Genomic DNA, 6,000 nt, shown 5'->3' with positions numbered 1-6,000 from the left:
GAGAAGAAGAAGAAGAAGAAGAAGAAGAAGAAGAAGAAGAAAGGAAAAGAAAAGTAAATTATATTTTTTGATCAAAGTAATACTACTTATAAAGCAAAGATTTTATTTTAGCTTGACCAGGGCAGAGTTTTAGTTGTTGCAAATGCAGATGGGCAGATATTTTAATTAATGTGCCCTTAGCAAAGGCAGTCTTAATTAGGACTCCACAAATTAATGTAGTATTCAAATAGAAGGCTAAATTGAATTTAGCTAAGTTATTATAAGTTGAGCTAAGAGGGGTATATGTTCTGATTCTCCACTGTGTGACTCTAACCAGGTCAAATATTAAATTTTGGCATGGTTTGAAACATTCTTAAAAGAGAATCATTTAAATGTGTACACTTTGGAAAAGACTGAATATTTTTTCTTAATAATTGGCTTCCTTTTTTTCCTTTAATGAGAGAAATATTCTCATCAAGTTTAAAAAAATCAAGATGGACATTTTTTTTAAAGTTAGGTTAAAAGAAAATTAATAATGGTATTAAATGTAATAACAGCTTAATATTTTGGTAATGAAAATATGCATACTATTTTCACCTTAGATAAATTAATCACTTAACTTCTAATTGCCATTGTTGTCTGTCTTGCTGTCTTTTTTCTAAAACATTAACAAATTTCTGCATTAGAATAATTTATCTCTTCCCTATGTTTCTAAAAGTTACTCCTTAGTGGATTACATTTAGACTGAGTTTTAAGTAATTTCACAATGTACTTTGAATGGAATCAGAAGGGTCATAATCAAAAAGATTCATTTCACATAAGAACTTATTATGATTGTTCAGGAGAGGGACTCCAACAAATACAGTCTTGAATCTGTGTAATAATTAAATCTTTCCTTCCTAGAATGGTAACATGCTTTAATGTTTCCTTCAATTTGAGGAAAATATATTTTCTAGAATGTTTTTCATAGTCTTAACCCTTTTTGAATGTTAGATAAAAATTCTAATATTTCTTTTTTTTTAGGTTTTTTTTTGCAAGGCAAATGGGATTAAGTGGTTTTCCCAAGGCCACAGAGCTAGGTAATTATTAAGTGTCTGAGACCGTATTTGAACCCAGATACTCCTGACTCCAAGGCCGGTGCTTTATCCACTACGCCACCTAGCCATCCCTAATATTTCTAATACGTAAAATGTAATGTAATATTTCTAATATGTAAAATGAGTTTTTGAGGATAGTTTGTGTGTTTGTGTGTATGTGTGTGTGTGTATGTGTGTGTGTGCATGTGTGTGTGTGTGAACAAACACTAGCTGGGGAGTTAGAAAACCTGGCTTCTAGTTCACTTTAGTCAATGGCCAGTTGTGTCTTTTGCATGGGATGTAGAAGTATTTTTTTAAAAATGATCAAAAAGGTCTTTTGTTCTGTTGAAATTTTCTGTAATTCTGTTTTATGTATTTCCCCTAAGTCATCCTGAACTATATTTATCCAAATTCATAGACAATTTTTCAGTAAAAAAAATGGCATTTATTTTTACCACCTCCTTTTATACTTATATACTTCATTTTTTTGAATTTGGCCTCCAGGTTTTCCAGTAAACTTAAACTTCATTCTCGAAATTAACAGCAACCTCTAAAATGGCAAACCTGATGATCTTTACTCAGCATTAATTTTTGTGAAACCTCTATAATATTTGCAAGTTTTTCATCTCCAATTTTAAATATTTCTCCCCTCCCCATTGTGATCTCTTTCTCAATTTCTTTTGCTGGACAACTACAAAATTAAACTTGGGCCAACTTTTTTTCCCTGTGTTTTGTTTTTGTGATTAATTAACCTTAATTTAAATCTTTTTATGTAGATAACCTGGCAGTTAGATGGCACAGTGAAAAAATCACTAAGCCTGGAGCCTGAAAGACATGATTTCAGATGGGTACTTAGTCACTTAATACCTGTATGATGCTGAATAAGATTCTTAAACATGGTTGCCTCAACTTCTTTATCTATAAAAGGAGCTGGAGGAAAAAATAGCAAACCATTCCAATGACTTTCCCGGGAGATCCCTAAATGAGATGATAAAAATCAGACACTATTCAAATGACTGAACAACAATGTTGCTAACCACTAGATCTTTACATGCACTGGGGATTTTTTTTTTCCATCACATTCTGTCCTAAATTCCTAATGACCTGGGAAGAATAACTTCCTGTATATGCTGTAGGAATTTCAAAATTAATGTAGTCAAAAGAGGATTAGTTATCTTCATTATCCTTCTTTTAATAAATTTAGTTCTCTCCAAATTGTCTAAATTTCTTCTGAAACCAACATTATTCTTCTAGTTATTCAGGATCATACTCTCAAACATTTTAAAAGATTTTTATTTGTTTTTTTCAAATAGTTCCTTCTTTTTTTATTGTATAATATAAACACATATATATTATAACCCCTAAAGATAATTTTTCCCCTTCTCCTCCATGCATATTTTATCATTTAAAGTTTGTTACAAAGGACAAAAATAAAAGTAGCAAACATAGAATGTGGGCAGAACAATAATTATGAATATGAAGTCACAAGCTAATTGTCCAATAATGTAAAATTTACTACAAATCTTACATAAATTGAAGGTTTAGGTGAAATTCGGAAAAAGGAAAATAATATAAGACACTATTCTTAACTTGATATCAATATATTCAAATTTGTCTACTTGCAAAACATCAAATTATGAGGATTTTATTCTTACACAATGAGAATCCTTGGAAATTTGTGGGAATAATCTCTTTCCTGAGTAAGGATATTATTTATTTACTGAGAAATTAAACAATCATCTTTGAATATGTAAAATTGATAGGTATTGAAAAATGCTAGAAAAGACACAGCTATCATTGCAGTGGAAAAATCACCATAAGTCTTTAATGAAGAATCAAAGACAGTTATGAACACATTGTGGTACAAATATGTAATGGAATATTACACAATAAAAAAGAAGAATTTGGTGAAACATAAAAAGATTTTAATGCTCTACTACAAAAAATGCTAAACAGAACACTATAAAATATCACTAAAATGTAAATAGAAATAACATGAAAAATTAGAATTTTGACTTTAATAAATACCTAGATATTGCAATAGATAATTACTGAAAAATATTGCTTTAGAGGTATGACTAGTGATTGTTTCTTATACTTTCAGTCCTTAGTTGCTAGCTATGTCCATTCTTAATTGTCTAATTCTTAAAAGAGAATACAGATTTTGTGGGGAAATGATGGCATACAAATTCCCCAAAAATATTTTTTTCTTTTTTTTTTAATCACAGTTGTATTAGAGTATGTCACTGAAGAATTATCATGGCTTATGTACTAAACTAAGTAATGGGGATCAATCAAGTACCTATTTTCAAGGAGTTCACAGTCTAACAGTGTGACTGAAAATAAGCAAATATGTTCATTTACACTTTTTAAAGAAAAAAAACCAGAAAATAATTAGCAAAGGGAAGGCAGTAGAATTAAGAGTTTTTAGGAAAGACTTACTGTAAAAGATGAGATTTTAGTTGAGAATTAAAATGAGTATTACCAGTAGGTAATGCAAAGTAAGGAGAATATTTTAGGCTTAGGGGAAATTTAGGAAAAATGCTAGTGCTAAGAAAATAAAGCAGTTATTTTTCATTACTCATAATAAATCTGAAATTCTTCTTAGATTGATTAATGATTGTAGAAATACACCATTTTTATTTTTTGAGGCATTTATTTGCTCATGTCACACAGTGAATGTCTGAGGTCATATCTGAACTCAGATTTGAACTTCATTCCAGGATAGGTAGGCAAATCACTATATTATCTATCTGTTCCCCTTCTTCTCCAAGTGCAAGATTCATCCAAAATTTTCATTATTCCCCTTTCATCACCATTTTCATTTTGTAAGCTCCTAATTAAACACATTTTCAGGTATTAAATATATTTTAATATCACATATTAGTACAATTTGTTGTATATGTGTAAATATATACATATATATACATATATATACATATATATATATATATATATACATATATATATATATATATATATATATATATATATATATATATATATATCCTTGATGCCATTGTCTCATCAATTTCATATCTACTTCACTGGGAATCTCTTAGAGGAATGAGATTCCAATGACTGAATTTTATTTGTTTTATTGATATACCTACTAACTGATTTTTGTTTCTTTTATTGGTATACTTCTCAAGTGTTTGCATTCTGACTTACAATTCTAATATTTCATCACGAATTAGATGTCTTTTTCTTCCAATTTACAATATTTTCTTTAAAATTTTGAGTTCCAAATACAAAATCTTTCTCCCTTAACTGCTCCCTAAGAAATCGGATAATATAATGTTTAGCCATTCCACAAATGATGAACATAATTTTGATTTCTAATTTTTAGTTACACAGAAAGAGCTGCTTTAAATATATTTGTTCAAATAACTCCTTTTTTACTTTTTTTAAATTACTTTGAGATACAGACCTAGCAGTAGTACTGATGAAGCATAGGATATTTAGAAATTTTAACCATTTGTGTATAGTTCTAAATGGTTTTCCCTTATAAAGTCCATAACTTCACTAACAGTTCATTAGTGTTCCAGTTTTCCTGCATCTTCTCCAATATTCAAGTCTTACATTGTGGTCATATTCAACAATCTGATAAATGTATGATGGGATCTTAGGGTTTTGTTTTGATACATTTTTTAAATTGATAATTTCTGATCAATAGTGATTTTGAACATTTTGTAATACTATTGAAAGCCTTCCTTTCCTTTCTTGAAAATTCTTTTCATATACTTTGATCATTCATTAATTGCCCCAAGGTTTGCATTTTTATAAATATGAATTAGTTATTTAAAAAAATTAGGCTTTCACAAAAAATATGTGCAAAATATTTTTCTCCAGTGTTTTCCCCCATTATTTATCATTATGATTGTATTGTTTTATTGTGCAGAATATTTTTAAATGTTATATGGACAAAAAAATCTATTTTACAATTTGTACATTTTGAATAAACTTTTTTCCTAAATTCTTCCCTTTATGTGTAAATCATGTAATCATTTTGATTTTATTTTGATAAATGGTGTAAGATGTTGGTCATTAGGTAGATTTGTTATACTTTTGTACTCTCTTCCCAGCAGTTTTTGTCAAATAATCACAAATAATTCCAAAAGCTTGCATATTTGTATTTGTCATATGCTAGATTATTATAATCATTAACTGTAAAATAATGTGCATATTACACTCATGCATGACATAATTTCTTAGTAACAACTTGCTTTAATAAATATCAATTTTTAATACAATTTGAAGTCTTGTTATGGCTAGAAAGAATACCATTTTTTTTCATTGTTCTATGATTCTCTTGACGACCTTAAGCTTTCATTATCTCAGATGAATTTTGATATTAGTTTTCTAGCTCTATGAAATATTTTGATAGTTTGATATTTCACTATTCTGAATAAGCAGGTTAATTTAGGTAGAATTTTCATTTTTATTATATTGTCTCAGATTTCCCCATCAGCAATTTATATTTTCCAGTTGTTTAGATATGATGTTAGTTGTGTGAGAAGAGCTTTATTGTTGTATTTATATAGTTCTTGGGTTTCTCTTAGCAGGTAGTTTCTTAAGAATTTTCTATTGAACACAACTATTTTAAATGAGATTTCTCTTTCTATCTCTTACTGTTGGATTTCGTTGGTAATATATATATATATATATATATATATATATATATATATATATATATATATGCTGATGATTTGTGTTAATTATTTCAAACATTTCAAGCATAAAATTCCTTTTATTATTTTTTGTTATTGCTAAAGCTTTCATTTCCAGATCAATATTCAATAATTGAGGTGATAATGGTCATCCTTGCTTCAACCCTGATTGAATTGGGGAAGTTTCTAGTTTATCATATTACAAATAATGTTTGCTCACAGTTTTAGATAGTGCTTTTCATTTTATGGTGACTCTATTTTTTCTTATGCTCTTG

This window comes from Macrotis lagotis, chromosome 6, assembly GCF_037893015.1.
Source record: "Macrotis lagotis isolate mMagLag1 chromosome 6, bilby.v1.9.chrom.fasta, whole genome shotgun sequence".
NCBI classification, from domain to species: Eukaryota; Metazoa; Chordata; class Mammalia; order Peramelemorphia; family Peramelidae; genus Macrotis; species Macrotis lagotis.
The sequence above is the reverse complement of the archived record's forward strand: the minus strand, read 5'-3'. Positions refer to the sequence as shown.